Genomic DNA, 16,722 nt, shown 5'->3' on the forward strand with positions numbered 1-16,722 from the left:
CAACCAGTTACAGATCCATGACAGGAAGGTCTCTCTTACCTCATGGCTATTTAGTTTTCTCAAGAGCCTTTCGTATGGGACCTTGTCAAAGGCTTCCTGAAAGTCCAAGTACACTATATCAACTGGATCACCCTTGTCCGCATGCTCGTTGACTCCATCAAAGAATTCTAGTAGATTGGAGAAGGCAATATTTCCCTTTAAAAAAGCCATGTTGGCTTGTCCCCAATAAATTGTGTTTATGTGTCTGATAATTCTGTTCTTTAATATAGTTTCTATCAATTTTTCCATTACTGAAATTAGGCTCACCAGCCTATAATTGCCAGGATAGCCTCTGGAGCCTTTTTTAAAAATTGGCTATCTTATTATATTAGCTATCTTCCAATAGTTTAGTACAGAGGCTGATTTCAGTGCTAGGTTACATATCACAGGCAGTAGTTCTGCAATTTTGTATTTGCATTACTTCAGAACTCTTGGGTGAATACTATCTGATCCTGGTGACTTATTACTGTTTAATTTATCAATCTGTTCTAAAACCTCTTCTAGTGACACCTCAATTTGAGACAGTACTTCAGAGTTGTCACCCCTGTGAGAGCTATTCTTTTTGGGTATCTCCCCCACATCCTCTGCAGTGAAGAGCAATGCAAAGAATCCATTTAGTTTCCCTGCAATAGCCTTGGTTGTTCTTGAGTGCTGCTTTAACACCTTGGTTATCTAGTGGCCTCATTGTCTGGGGGCTTTCTGCTTCTGATGTACTTAAACATTTTTACTAATTTTCACATCTTTGCAAATAGCTTCTCAAATTATTATTTTTTTTGGCCTCTCATATTATACTTGTGCATTTTATTTGCCAGAGTTTGTGCTGCTTTCTATTTTCCTCATTGACTTCCGAATTTTAAAGGACGATATTTTACCTCTATTGGCCTCCGCTACCCTGCTGTTTAGTCATGGTGGCATTCTTTGGTCCTCCTGCTGTCTTTTTTGATTTGGTGTATACATTTAGTATGAGTCTCTATTTTAGTGTTTTTAAGTAGTCTTCATGTTGCTTGCAGGCATTTTATCCTTGTGACTGCTCTTTTTAATTTCCATCTAATTAGCATTCTTATTCTGGTATAGTTAGCTTTTTAAAGTTAAATGTTACTGTGGGGGGGGTCATTTATTTATTTATTTATTTTGGGTATTTTTCCCTCTGCAAGGATGTTAAATTTAATTACATTGTGGTCATTATTACTGAGTGGTTCAGATAAAGTTACCTTTTGGACCAGACCCTGTGCTCCACCTAGGACTAAACCAAGACCTGTCTCTCCCCTGGTCAGTTCCATAGCTAGCTGCTCCAAGAAGCAGCCATTTGACGGTGTCGAGAAATGTTATCTCTGCATCACACCATGAGGTGACATGTACCCAGCCCATATGAAGGTAGTTGAAATCACCCATTATTATTGTATTTTCTGATTTTGAAGCCTCTAACCTCCCTAAGCATTTCACAATCACCGTCACCATCCTGGTCAGGTGGTTGGTAATATATTCCTATACTGCTATCCTCTTATTGTTCAAGCATGGAATTTCTATCCATAGAGATTCTATGCTGCAATGTGATTCATTTAAGATTTTCAGCTTATTTGACTCTGGGTTTGTTTTTTTTTAACGTTTAGTGTGAAATCCCCACCAGTGCAACCTACTCTGTCATTCCCATATATTTTGTGCCCTGGTATTACTGTGTCCCATTGATTATCCTCATTCCACCAAGTTTCCACAATGCCTATTATACCACTATCCTCATTTAATATCACGCTGTCTGGTGTGGCTTACGACTGTGAGTGCCTACCTCAGGGCAGTCTGTCAGAAAACAGGGCAGATACTCGAAACGGATGATGTGTTCTATAATTAGATTTCACCAAGCCAGTAACAAATGTGAACTCCTGGATCACTATACCAGTGATACTATATACTAAGCCCCTCCTCCCTACACCATCATCTCATCCACACATTTAGACTGAAATTCTGCCTCTCTAATACTCTTTGTCCTTGAGAAGTCAGGTACAATTTCAGGACTTAATATTTATACTTGTATGGTAAGACCTGACTTATCTCCCACCTTCTGAAAAGCTGAGCATCTTTATTATAGAAAATTTCAGTTCTGTAAATCTTTGTTGTTCATTGTAAGGAAATTCAGGCTTTCTGCTTCAAGTGATAAAGCACTTACATTCTTAGACTTTTATTTGGTTTGTCTGCAATGAGCAAGACTAGAATTCTGGTTCAAGCATCCCACAGAGGCACTCTACCAAACTGATTGCTGCTGATCATTTGCCCTTGTCTACCTTTTAAAACATTTCTATTGTTACACATCTTCATTCTGTGCTTTCTTTTTTTGTTGAGGGTCATGAAAGTGAAACAGAAAACAAAAGAAACTACCAGTCACATCTAGGCATCTTCAGGCACTGCCCCTGCAGCTTCCATGGGCCGAGGTTCCCAGCCAATGGGAGCTGCGAAGCCAGCACTCTGGGCGGAGACAGCATGCAGAGCTGCCTGGCCACGCCTCTGCCTAGCAGCCGAGAGAAGGGGATGTTGTCGCTTCCGGGGAGCCCCCCCACGTAAGCGCCGCCCAGAGCCTGCCTCACCCTGTCCTATATCCCAACATCCTGCCCCCTCCCACACCCAAACTCTGCTGCTGCGGGGGAGGGGCAGTGGCCCAAGACTGCCCCAGCAGTGGCCGGTGAGCCTAGAGCAGGGGCTGCCTGAGCTGCCCCTGAGCCGGGCACACCGGCCTCAGCAGAAGTCACAGAGGTCACAGAATCTGTGACTTCTGTGACCTCTGTGACAAATTCGCAACCTTAACTATCAACAGTGAACAAAATCCCTGTAAAATCCTGGCATTGGAACCACACCTGGGCCAAATACTATGGTGCTTTAAGTTAGAGGTGTGGCCTGATTCTCTACTGGTTTTACAGTGGTGGCCCAGATCACAATGCAACTCAATGACAAAACTCACATAAGAGCTCAAGAGTCCTGATACCCAGCCCCACTTCCATCCAATGAACCATACTGTCTCCTTTATATGTTCTAAATGGCTAGCTCCAATCCTGTTCTCATCAATGTTCAGACTCCTATGGACTTCATTAGGATTTGGATCTGGCTATTAAAGGAGGAGGATTAAATATTTAAACAAGATGCTACACATCCCTTGTCTTCACATGAGACTGAGTAAACGGATAGATTAAATTACCAACTTCACTTGTTTTTGCTGAGACTTTGCTCTAGAATTTGATGGTGATGCAACTTTATGGCAGCACAATTTTCCTTGTCAAATTCTGTATTTTAGTTCCAGATGGGAAGTGGGGATGGGGAAGTCAGAGTGCGCCATCTGTAATATACAACAGAAATTGTATGCGTGGTGATTCAATTTAAATGTTCAGAGGGGAAAATCTAACCTAGGCATTTTATGCACCAAAATATCATGTTAGCCATAGGACAGAAACAAAGGCCACATTGTGTCTGTTTGCTAGTGCTTCCACACTGGCATCTCAGTCTGCAACATTCGGGCTCACAACTGACTTTCATTCTTTAATAAGATTACCTAGTTCTTATATAGCACTTTACATCCATAGAAATCAAAGCACTTCAATGTCATTATCCCCATTTTAAAGGGGGGGGGGAGTGACACACAGAAAGGTGAAGTGACTGGTGCAAGGTCACCCAGCCTAGCAGTGGCAGAGCTAGGAATAAAACCCAGGTCTCCTGAGTCCCAGCCGGTGCTCAATCCACTTGACAAGACAACACTTGCACACCCAATATAGGGTAGACAGAGCTTAGAAAAAGGGGAGACTTTTAAAGTATCAAGTACAGTATATACATTTGGCAACCTCCAACACATAGCTGCACAAGTTAAAGCCATGTGTAGTTAGACCCTTGCATGATGAGGGCATGATCCTTGCACTTTTGCCAGTATGAGAATGCTCTTAATAGTAAATGGTGTTGCTGCTTAGATAGGTTTGCAACAGTTAAATGATCTTACAATTTAAAACCTCTCAAGTCTCTTTGAATAGCCGTCTCTACAATCATGCGTATAAAGTCTCCAAATGATTGGGTAATGGGGCACAAAACACTCAATAATTTAGAAGTCCTTCCATAATATTTCTTTAAGGACATTAGTCAGATTCATGTAATTTCTTAGACATCTTCTCCCTGAGTATGTATTTAATTCCATTGTGAGTCACATGAACATAGCAAAGGGAGAATGGACCCCTCCATAGTCTGAGAGTTGTAAGAAATTTCAGTTAGTTGACTACATAAGGGTTTGCCAGGCTGCTGGAAATTTTTTATATTCCGAGTTAAATAGAGCAATAAGATGGAATTTAAGCTTTAGTGCAATGGATGGAAGCTCTTCAGTCAATCAAATTATAGTTCAATCAATTCATTTTAATCACTTCTCTGGAGAGAAGTAAACCCGTATGCTGAAGAATATGCAGCAATTTTATTGCTGGAAAGTTTAATTGTTTCATTTTTCCTTACTGTCTGTAACACACTAGACTTTTAATCAGTGGGAACTGAAGTTATAATGAAGTAAAGTCCACTTTCCATAGTTCACAACTAGATGAAAATAATTGGGCTGAGACTCCCATCCAGACAGTGTAATGCCTCTGGCATTTTCCTGAAAACTGTACTTAATTGCTTTGCTGATGTTGTTAAGTGGTCCTGAGGGGGATGGAGTAGTAAAGCTACCCACATATGTAAGGAAACAATACAGAAAAAATGTCTTCTAAGGTCCTTAAAGGAAGACCAACTCATGGTTAGAAGAAAAAGCATAGCCTGTTTATTTCCCTTTTCTTTTGTATTCTAGAGAGACTGCTGAGAGTTTGATCAAATAAAGTGTGGAAATTCTATAAACACCAACAACAATTTTACATAAAGACAGAAAGCTCAGCACTGCAAGTGCAGAGAGTACTAGGCCAAAACTTCTCACTATTGAAACTGTGGATTTCCCTCTGATATTTGACTGGAGATCCCGGAAGTAACAATTCTACTTAGAGTCTGAATCTGAGAAAGGTAGGTTTGTAGGTGCCTGGCTACCACCCTTGGAGCTTTGATGAGCCCTGCTGTTTGAAGTCTCGGAGGCTCTATGCTGCATTTTGGAACAAGCAGGAGTGAGTCTTTGAGCCTGGGGCAACAGACGTGGACGAGTGGGGCTCACGCTAGCACTCTAAAAATAGCTGTATAGACGGTGCTTTGAAGTTGTGGTTTGGGCTGGAGCACAGGCCCTGACGCCTAGGGAGGGCAGGAGTGGGCGGGCTTCAGAGCCTGAGCTGCAACTTCACAGTGTTGTCTGTGGAGCTGTCTTTAGAGCACTAATGCAAGCTCCACTGGCATGAATCTGTTGACCTGGGCTGGGAGGTTTGCTCCTACTCACTTCAAAATGCTGTGTAGACATACTCTGATTGGTTAATCAGTCCCTGGTGGTGAGGGGCAGAGCTAAGCTAAGCGGGGAAACTTGGTATTAAAAAGTCACTTGCTAGGCAAACTCCAGAGCTGTGAACAGAGGCAGCTAATAGGAGAGTTTTGGAGGGAGTGTGAGAGGCTGTGACCCAGGGACCACTTGGGCCCAAAGGGCCCAGGGGGTGCATAAGGTTTTATAGGGATCCCCTGGGTCAGATATTTGCATAATAATTCACTAAAGGGTGGCATGTGAGGTTTCTACTGAGAGCTAGTAGCCTGCTGGTTGTCATAATCATTGCAAAATGTAGTAAAGATAATATTTAAGGAGTTATGTATCTATACTGAAAGTAATATTCTGAAGGTCTTGGAGTTATGGCGGTTCACCAGGAGGTGATGTACCTCAAAGATGTTCCTTTCAGGCAGGAGGTAACTGACATTTATCTCCCTGTCTGGCCATTTATGTACTGTGTATTGTAACCCTCACACTGTATGCCTATCTGCATACTGAGCCAGGTGCAAATTGAGAGATGAGGGAATCTACAGAAGAAACAAACAGCTGGGGTGTGTCCTGTTTATGAATAAAAACAAAGGTTTGGTCTGGAGGGCAAAGAGACACACTGAATCCTTCACCTAGGAGGCAAACTGACCACGAGCATGTGTCATGAAAGAAGGGTCACTGGCAGCTTGCCTGTAAGGTGCTGCAGAGATTTTGGATGAGCAATACTTCATTAGACATGAGAGCATCTTGTTAATTAGGTCTAGACACTAGAATGTGTGTTATGATTTTATTTTATATGTAATCATTTGTTTCCAATATGTCTACTTGCAACTGTTTGAATCTGTATGCTTTGTTAAATAAACTTTTGCTAGATTTCACTATAATCAAATGTAAGTACTGTGAATTGAGTGGTGATCTAAGGTGAAACTGGTATGCAGGGGTGCACTGCTTCTTTGAAAGCAGCAGATTGGTGAATATTTTGAGTGTCCAGTGGACATTCCAGGAGTTGGACACTCCAGAGAGACACTCAGAGGGCTTGAGGTCTGGAGTATGCCTATTGCTTACCTGTAGAGTGGCAGCGGGGCCTGCAAGGCCTAGATGGGAGTGCTTGAGTTGCCTGTGGCCAGTGGAGTTGGGGAGCTGATACATGGCAGGCACAGACAAAGGTTCCTCATGCTAACGGCAGGTGCTAGCAAAATGCCTCACAATCTTGGGTACTCCTGAGAAACCTCTGAAAGGCTTTCCTCCAAGGTTCAGCTCTACATGGGATTTCATGGTGGCCAGTGATGAAACAGTGGTGATGAACTGCAACAGATGTGCCACATTTTATTTCCTGCCTGATGGGACTTTCTGTGTATGAAGTGCAAGTTGGTGACTGTGTTGGAAGAAAAGATTCTTGGATTGGAAGGGCAAGATAGATGCTACAGAGAATCAGAGAAGCTGAGTAGTTCCTAGATAGCCAGGTTTGGGAGACATCAGTACCACAGGTTCAAGCAAGAAAGGAACTTGCCACCAAGGAGTTGAGAGAGGAGTCAGAGAAGAGGCCTGGCAGTTTGTAACCACCAGACACAAGAGGTCACGGTATCATTCTACATGGCTGACGACAGAGGAGGATGGGCAGGCTGTGGCCATCAGAGAGAAGAGGACCAAGATGTATTCCACACAACTAGAAGTTTCCAATCAATACCAGGTCTTCAGTGAGTAAGCTGTGGAAGACACCTCTCAAGATTCAGCTTGTTGGAAGGAATGGAGACATGTATGGAACACATCTGTGGATGGCAGCTCAGCCCAACTTGTAAGAAAATCAACCTTGCCCACGAAGAGATCTCAAACTATCCAAGGAAGATAGACCACTCTTGTTGGAAATTCAGTACTCAGGAGAATCAAAAGAACATTGTGCATGTGACAGGCAATAAATTGGTGCACTGTCTTCCCAGAGCTAAAACACAGGACATCACTCTGAGACTGGATAGGCTTCTGAAGCTAAGGGGCAAGGACCTATAGGTGATTGTTCATATCAGCACTAATGACACTACATTGGGAGATATCTCACAGGTAGTAGGTGACTTTAGGGAACTCAGAAGTATGCTGAAGAAGAAGACTCCAAGTGATCTTCTTGGACATCCTTTATGTCCTGGGAGTGAAGGAAGACAGAAGGCAGAAGATTCTGGAAGTGCACTACTGGCTAGGAAAGTGGTGGAGGGTTTTGGTTTTGTGGAACACTGGCTCATCTTCCATGAGTAGAGGGGATGGCCACCCTCTCGGTAGAAGGGGAACGAATCTCCTCAGGGCCAGGCTGGCTAGAGTAGTCAGGAGGGCAATAAACTAATAACGAAGGGGGAGATTAAAAAGAGGGAAGACATGAGCAATCATTTAGCAACAAAATCGAGATGTTGAAAACAAAGTTAATCAAGGTACGAAAAATAATTCTTTTATTGCCTATACACCAGTGCTAGGATCCTGTGTAACAGACAAGAGGAATTGAAATTGCTCATTTATGAGCATAGATGCAATCTAGTTGGTATTACTGAAACCCTGTGGGATGATTTGCATGACTGAAATATTAAAATTAATGGTTATAACCTATTTAGGAAAGATGGAGCGGGCAAAAGAGGAAGGGGAGTGGCACTCTGTTAAAAATGGCATTACCTCTTTCTGAGTCACTGACAAGGAGGAAGAAAATGATCTTGAATGCTTATGGATCAATGTCCTAACAGATATATTTCAAGATGGGGCACTAGTTGGTGTCTGCTACAGACCACCAAATCACAATAGGGAACAGTAGGTTCCTTAAGCATCTCTCTATCATGTATAGGGAAAAAAGGCTGTGTGATCATTGGATATTTCAATTATAGTGACATATGTTGGAGGTCTCATGCTGCCAGTACTAAAATACCTTGGAATCTCTAAATATTATAGATGACAATTTCCTAATTCAAAAATTGTTGCATCCAACAAAAGGAATTCTGTATTAGCCCTCATCTTGACAGGTAAAGAGGGGCTGATCACAGAACTGAAAATGAATGGTAGCTTAGGTAAAAGTGATTATTCTGGTTCCACATTATAAATGTGTTCAAGCATGAAGTCCAAATCAAAAATGTATACATGGTGCTTTAAAAGAGCCAGTTTCACCAAGCTGAAAACAAATATGAATCAAACCAGCTGGGAGGAAGAATTTAGTTAGAACAATGTGAATTATAATTGGGAATTGTTTAAGAACAATTTACTAGATACCCAAAAAGCCATAGTAAAGGAAGAAGGCCATCCCACTTAAAATACCAACCTGGTTTAGAGGGGAGGTGAAAGTAGCTATTAAAATATATATATTTCAAATGGAAGAAAGGGGAAGTTGATAGTAATGAATATAAATCAGAAGCTAGGAATTGTAGAAAATTAATAAGGGAAGGGAACAAAAGGAACATAAGGAGAAATCCCCAGCCAGCAGAGTTAAGGACAGTAAGAAGAAATTTTTAAAATATATTGGAAACAAAAGGCATCCTAACAATGGTATTGGTCCGTTGCTAGATGGAAATGGGAGAATTGTCAATAATAATGCAGAAAACTCAGAAATATTCAATAAATATCTGTTCTGTATTTGGGAAAAAAACAGATGATATAGTCATAGCAAATCTATTCCACTAGTATCTGGAGGATGTTAAACAGCAGCTGCTAAAGTAAGACATTTTTAAAACATGTCCAGATGGGTTGCATCCAAGAGTTTTAAAAGAGCTAGCTGATTTGCTCATTTAGCTAAGACTAAAGAAGAAGCAGAAGACATTCATTGAGAGTTAGGTTCTGCCCTCTGCTCCTCCAGCAAGCAGAAAGAGGGTGCAAGGAACCTCTTCCCCTTACATAAGCAGCAGAGGTGCATCTCCTCTTAGTGCTCACGAGAGCGCTAGGGAAGGACATCAGGCTAGTCTGTGCACCGTATCCCTGGGGACATGGTCTGAGAGCTGGGAGCATTCCCAGTCTCACAAATGACTAGTGCATTTGCTACAATCAGTAACATTTAGTAGTTCTGGGCACACGCTGATCATGCACAAAGGAGAAGAAAAGTGCACCCAGTCATTCATTACCCTAGTGCCCACCAACCAGGATGCTATTGCAGGATGGTTATAGTTAGGGCCCTACCAAATTTGTGACTGTGAAAAACGTGTTATGGACTGTGAAATCTGGTCTTTTGTGTGCTTTTACTCTATACGAAACAGATTTCACAGGGGAGACCAGCTTTTCTCAAACTGAGGGTCCTGATCCAAAAGAGAGCTGCAGGAGGTTCACACGGTTATTGTGTGTGTGTGTGTGTGGGGGGGGGTCATGGTAATGCCACCCTTAATTCGGTGCTGCCTTCAGAGCTGAGCAGTCCAGAGAGCTGAGCAGGCCTGGTGGCTGCTGGCCAAGGGCCCAGCTCTGAAGGCAGCAGCACAGAAGTAAGGATGGCAATACCATACCAGGCCATCCTTACTTCTGCACTGCTGCTGGCGGCTGCTCTGCCTTAAGAACTGGGCTCCCAGCCAGCAGCCACTGCTCTCCCGCCACCCAGCTCTGAAGGCAGCACTATTGTCAGCAGCAGCACAGAAGTAAGGGTGGCAATACTGCGACCTCCCTACAATAATCTTGTGACACCCCCACAACCCCATTTTGGGTCAGGACCCCTACAGTTGCAACACTGTGAAATTTGAGATTTAAATATCTGAAATCATGAAATTTATGATTTTTTAAACCCTATGACTGTGAAATTGACAAATGGACTGTGAAGTTGGTAGGGCCCTAGTTATACTGCAGTAATACTCAGAACTCAGTGGTTCAGGAGCCATATTATCAATCAGCATTACCTAAAAGAGCTACATAGTGTGAATTCATTGTTTCATTTTTGAATATATATATACTCACAGCAAAATGACTAAGTAGTCTGCAATTGGTTAATAACACTGTAAAATCATCCTGATTGGTTAATAACTTAGACTGGTTAATAATTAAATCATACAGTGTTCTAATATGAAAAAGCTGCAGGAGACACATTACAGAGCCACTTGTGGCTCCTGCGCCTCAGTCTCAGTATCACTGCTATAGTGTATAACACACAGCTGGTTCTGCTCTGCTCTCACCCATGTGATTTTCTTAAGCTAAGGCCAGGATTTTGCCCAGTGATTAGCACAATAACATGCATAATGTTGTGCACGTTCTTCTAGTGTGGAAACATTAGGTTGGTCTTCGGACTAATGAAGTCATTTAGATTTTTTGGAAGGAGGACACTAGGATTGTGCAAAGAAGATAAATTGTTTACAGTGGCTTGTGAATTAATTCTGAAATTCATTTCCAGGAAAGTCAGCCATTTAATAAGTCAGGTGTGTTTATAATGTGCACATCTGTCTTTTAAAGATTTGGAGGTTTGAGGCCAAATTTTGCTCTCAGTTAGCACCTGTATATTACATCTGTGTCTAAGGCCCCAGTTACAGCACTGTTATCTGTAACCCAGTTAGAAAGTACTTCCAATTTTGGTTTGTAGATGGGCCTGGTCATGTTTTAACTACGGTAACCTCTTGGGTATAGCCAAGATTTTAGGATACTTCTGGCACATAGTTAAGGGCTTACAAAATAAAATCATGGTGACAACTGTGTTATCACTGAGTCCCTGAGAAAATTGTAATTGAGGGGTAGTTTGGCCCTTACACCTGTTTAATCCTGGAACAATTTCACTGAAGTCAACAGGCCAAATTCTGCTCTTAGTTATGCTGGCACAACAGAGCAAAATTTGGGCCAGAATTGTTAAGTGATCACTATTGGTATGGGATTGCTATAAGGGCTCCAATCATGGAAAATGAAATTTCCTAAATTGTTCAGGGCCAAGTACTATCCAGAGAATTACAGTGTAAGCTTTCTCTGCTCTTTTGCCAATAATCACACTCCACTTCAGTGGGTTAGATTCTGCACTCATTTACACCAAAGTTAATCTAGAGTAGCTCCACTGAAGTCAAGAGGGTTACACTGGTGTAAAACCAGTGAGAGGGGAGAATCAGGCCCACCGCATTTAAATCTGGAGGAAAATTTTAGCATCCAGATTTCACCATTGTGCCAATTCTTGAGCCATAGCTATCTATTTGGCAATAGAAACGGGAGCTGCTGCCTATAAGATCTAAACGAAGCTCAAACTCATTTCAGACAAGCTGTGTTGGAATATGATTTTGGCACTCAAAGATTTAGCCTCATTGACTGAACTAGCATATCCCGAGGAGTAAAAATCTTTAGTGAATGTTGAAAATGGAGATAAAACCTTCTTTGACTTTAGATGTGGAGTTCTGAGCGAGCAAGTGAGGGAACAGCATAAGGTCAAATGAACAGCACTTAGATAAGTAAAACATTCCCACTGATTTTTTGGTTTTCAACATTTTTAAACAATGCTACTCTGCTTCATTTAAGGTGTCCAAATGCACAATCAATAGGATTTTTAAAAGGGGATGAGAAAATGCTAGTTTTCTGATAGTAGGAAGAAATAAGTGTTTTAGCAATGGGTATTTGCCCTATTCAATCTTTCTCTGGATATTAGCAATTTGTGCACTGTGAAATGATAGATTACTTGACTGTTTTTGGTGAAATGGAGTCATGAAGTCAGCAGTGAAGTTCACTTAAGTGGATAACTGAGTGATAAATAAAGAGCCAATTTTTCAGACAGGGCATCTCTGTTTATGACCCCCCCCCCCCAGTAGAATTTGCATGCACAAGCTCTGGTGCGTAAATCAAGTAGACACCCCCCCGTTAAGCTGATTGGGTGTGCAACTCCCATTTGCATGGCCACATTCTACAGTTTGTACCAGCAACATATTCTACATGCAAAAAATATAGGCACAAAGTTATAACACTGGTTGAAACACCTTTGAAAATGAGACCCTGCACAGGTGAACACACTATTTAACCACAGAATGTTTCTGTATGCCTGTCAATTAAACTTAGATGAGCTGCCCTACAGGGCTCGACACTGGCCTATCCTCATAGCTCTACATTGGGGTGGTGTAGAGATTTATGGTGGAGCAAGAGCAGCAAGTCATGGAGCCCAGGGAGGTGGGTGGGTGCAGGAAGAGTTTGGACCCCACAACCTGGCTGATATAGGAACAGATGAGCCACAGCTCTGCCCCATACCATCTCCATTGGAGTGGCTAGAGACAGCAGCAGTACTCATTCTGTGGTGACTCTGCTGTCCCTGAGCTCAAGGTCTTAGGTTGTGCCTGACATGAACACCCTGTGATATAGCTTTGTTAATGAACATATCATACTATTGCTGTGCTGTGCCTTACGTTGTGATGGCTAATGGAAGAGGGAAAAGAATATGGGAAATGGACTGATTCTAGCTTGGTTTTTGTACTCTTCCAGATTCTGCTAATTCTGAAAGATCACATCTCCCACCACATAGCCTCGTCATAGAAGAGGAGAAAAAAAGTAGAAAAAGGATAAAGGACCTAACATGGCTGGCCACATCCACCTAGTCTTTTGTGTCAGCCTTTTCCTTGTACAATTACTTTGCAGTTTGTTTGTGAAAAAAAAATCTTGTATTTCAAGTGTCTGAATTTTTCTTTCTTGAAAATTCCTCCAATCTTTCAAAGTGAAAATGAATGCTTTATTTACTGAAAGAATGAGGAGTACTTGTGGCACCTCAGAGACTAACAAATTTATTTGAGCATAAGCTTTCATGGGCTAAAGCCCACTTCATTAGATGCATGCAGTGGAAAATACAATAGATAGATAGATAGATAGAGAGAACATGAAAAAATGGGAGTTGCCATACCATACCATTGGCAACCCCCATTTTTTCATGTTCTCTGTATCTATCTATCTATCTATCTATCTATCTATCTATCTATCTATCTACCTACTGTATTTTCCACTGCATGCATCTGATGAAGTGGGCTTTAGCCCACGAAAGCTTATGCTCAAATAAATTTTTTAGTCTCTAAGGTGCCACAAGTACTCCTTGTTCTTTCTGCTGATACAGACTAACACAGCTACCACTCTGAAAACTGTCACCATACAAGGCTTTATTTACTGTGTCACAACCTGGCCCTCTCCCCCTCTCTCTGGATGGACACCAGTCTGTTGTGAGTGGGCCCAACCACTAGATTTCATGTGCTTTTAAGCCCCTGGCTCTGGACAGAGGCTGATCACTGGTCCTGGCTCTGGGATGGGGGTGGTCTCAAGTGCACTCCCAGGTGCAGATCCCATGTCTGACACCTTTCTTGGGCAGTGGGACCCTGCAGTCTGGCCATCAACCCCCTGAAACCAGTACCTGATCCATCCTGATCTCAGTTGTTTAGATATGTTCCTCTGGAATCCACCTGGTCATGGGAATTCTGGTTTCTTGATTAATTCCTCCAGACACACTGTCAAGAAAGCCAAGAACACAGGATTAGCACAGGATGGGCTGGTAAAATGTCACAGAATCAGAATTGGTGGCCCTAGATTGCTCAGTGCCAGCTTCTGAGACACAGCCATAAGACTCTCTGTCACGCCTCCCACCCCCCAACTACAAAATGGAAGCTCTAACCCCCAGTGGAGGCTACAGTACAACATGAGGGACACACTCCAACATGAAGATTCCAATACAATGTAGAGACCTCTGGAAAAAAATGCCATTCCCAAAACAAGATGGAGTTCACTGCGTGACAAAGATGTATTCCCAATAACTCTGACTGGTCATCTAAAATATACACTGGTCAGACCCAGAGACTTCAACAGTTTAAAGTTCTTCTAATCATGCTAGAGACAGTATTTCCCACAAGGTGCATTGGGGTTAGTTTCAATAACTTTGTATTACACAAGAGAAGTTTCTATATTCAGCGTTTCACCACTTCAGCTTGGCATTCAATGGGGTTTGACCCCCTAGACCTTCAATGCAGAAAGTACAAATCTCCATCTCTTAAGCCAAAGGATTAGATCCTCTAGCTGCCAGTTGTTGCTTAAAAAAACCCAATCTAAAATGATTTTTTTCAAAATTTTCATGGAAAATTCCTCCTTTGCCATGGAAAAAAAATCAAAATGAAACTAAATTAAATTTACATTTAATTCCAAAGAAGAATTTATATTTTGTTTGGTTTCCAAAAAAAGATTTCAATTTTCATATTTTCCCTCCCTCGCCTCTCCTTGTTTTACTTGCCCCTCTTTTTCCATGGGAGGGGGGATTTATAAAGGGAGAGAAAGGGGAGAAAATAAGAATAGAAAACAGAGTTTTTTGTTTTTGAAAAATGAAACACAAATTTCCATTTGAAATGAAATTGTTTAATTTGAAGTTTGTCTTTGAAAAATCAAAATTTTATCAAAAGTGAACTGTTAAGGTGAAATATTTTGATTTAACTGAAACTGTATTTTTCTACGAAAAATGCTGGTTGAAATTATTTCCACCAGCTGCACTCACTAGTGTCCTACACGGACCAGTTGGGGGAAGCAGAGAAGACCCACACTTCCTAGCAATATATACAAGTCACTCCATTGTTTCTTTACTATGGGCATACCAGACTGGGAATTAGGCAGAATATGGATGACAACAGGCTCTAGGGATGTGGAAATCATTTAGCCTAGCACTTTCATTTCCCTCCTGTTCTACCATGTTTTCTAAGCAGCACTAGATGATAATTTAGATTGTCTCACTGGAGGATGAATACAAAAGGGTTATTTTAAAGAAAGGAAGGCAGACAGTCCAGTGCTTAGATCAAGGCACTGAGACCTTGGAGACTGAGAACAATGGGAGTTTCTGCGTGCCAAGTACTTCAAAAATTTAGTCCTAATTACCTAAAGGGGAGTACAGAGGAGTCAGTAACAGCAGAGTCATAGCACAGCAGGCTGGGCTCAGCAAGAGTAGTTTGTTGCACCCTTTGCAAGGAGGACAATGTACTAGTCCAGGTGGAATTCTGACTGGCTCAGGCCTCTGCTCCTGTCACTTTGACTGCAACATAGCCCCTTTGCACTCATCCACACAAGCCTCTTGTCCTCCACAAAGCCCTCCAGTGAACACTGGAGTTGCTATTCCTGAGATTAAACACAAACAGAAAAAAGCCCCTTAAACAGACAATTCTCCCATCCCCCAACTTTCAACCCCTTTTATACATTGCAACTAAGGCAAAGACACCAACACTTTTTTAGATCACCTTTAATAGTATATTTTTGCACGGTCAAAACTGAAATCAATAATGTTACTGCAAACAGATTTTAAACACTTTATCACGCATAATGCACCAGTCAAATATGCAAATTCAATACCAAACAGGAGGATTAAAATACTATAGCATAAGCGGTTTGAAAGGGTCTTTTTTATATGTACAAGTACTGATAATTATAATAACGGAGATTAACCTGTTCTAAAAAAGAATGGGAAAGGAGCTAGTTTCACCTTCAGAAAGGCTTATGTAGGCAGAGTGTATGAATACAAAATGAAATATGCATAGTAAAATATCTAAGCCACCAGAAGTGTTACATTCTGCACATTAGGTATATATAGCTAAAATATTTCACAAGTCATAGTTAACTGTAGGCTAAATGTCATGGGTGAAATCCTGGCCCAACTAAAGTTAATGGGAGTTTTGCCATTGACTTGAATAGGTTGAGGATTTCACACCTAGTGCATCATACTACAATGAGTGCCATTAATAACTATTATGAATATGTTATATTAAATACTCATTATTAACTACTTACCATACACCTTGTTTAACTGATGAAGAATAATAATGAGATTTATACAGCCCGTCATCTAACAGGAGCACTGAACAGTTCAGGTACTTTGAATGGACATCAGCATCAAAGTGTACTGGATCTTTACAAGGTTTCAGAATCAGCTGTTTCCTCATCTTATGGATTCCATTCTGATTTTTTTTTATGCCTGCCAGTTTTTGCTTCTGACAAATCTTTTATGCAGCAAGAGGGGTGCATTAGCTGCATACTGTGTGCAAACAGCAGCTCACAGGCAAAGAGGTCCATAGTGTACTGAGGATGGATAGCAAATATAGGTACAAGAATGATACTGTATTGATTACTAGGGAACTATGGAGATCTCTACACAGTCCTGACACTTCACACAATACTCAGCAACATCTGTGCATACACAGGGATTAATCAGTAGGTTGCATACTACAGCAAGGTGAATCCACATCTATCATGCCTGATGCATGAAAACAGCCTTAAAAAGGGGTGGTTCAAACAATGGACAAACACTTGCTTGTTTCTCTTTGTGTTGGCAGCGGGGGAGGGAATTAGAATGCTTCATTCATAATGGGCTCCCATCCTTCCTGCCCAAGTATTTTTACTTACTTTAGTTT

At 41.5% G+C, this 16,722-nt stretch overlaps 2 long non-coding RNA genes across 17 annotated transcripts in view; one reads left to right on the top strand and one right to left on the bottom strand.

The window, feature by feature from the left end:
* LOC140896235 (uncharacterized) overlaps positions 1-16,722 on the bottom strand; it is a 381,899-nt gene that overhangs the window by 42,166 nt on the left and 323,011 nt on the right. For 3 of the 6 annotated variants that reach the window (XR_012154477.1, XR_012154474.1, XR_013634490.1), the window contains 2 exons: positions 15,200-15,436; positions 13,701-13,794 (listed from right to left, as the gene is read on the bottom strand). This is a non-coding gene — a long non-coding RNA (uncharacterized LOC140896235). Of the gene's footprint in view, positions 1-13,700; positions 13,795-15,199; positions 15,437-16,102; positions 16,391-16,722 lie in introns of all 6 variants that reach the window. The other 3 variants (XR_012154476.1, XR_012154475.1, XR_013634491.1) reach the window with 2 other exon arrangements.
* Positions 1-16,722, top strand: part of LOC144929167 (uncharacterized) — a 217,145-nt gene that overhangs the window by 41,590 nt on the left and 158,833 nt on the right. The window contains exon 3 of one of the 11 annotated variants that reach the window (XR_013634489.1): positions 12,791-12,975. The exons of the other annotated variants lie outside the window; for them this stretch is intronic. This is a non-coding gene — a long non-coding RNA (uncharacterized LOC144929167). Of the gene's footprint in view, positions 1-12,790; positions 12,976-16,722 lie in introns of those variants that run through there. 11 annotated transcript variants of the gene reach the window in all.

The sequence above is a fragment of the Lepidochelys kempii genome, chromosome 12 (assembly GCF_965140285.1).
Source record: "Lepidochelys kempii isolate rLepKem1 chromosome 12, rLepKem1.hap1, whole genome shotgun sequence".
Taxonomy (NCBI): Eukaryota; Metazoa; Chordata; order Testudines; family Cheloniidae; genus Lepidochelys; species Lepidochelys kempii.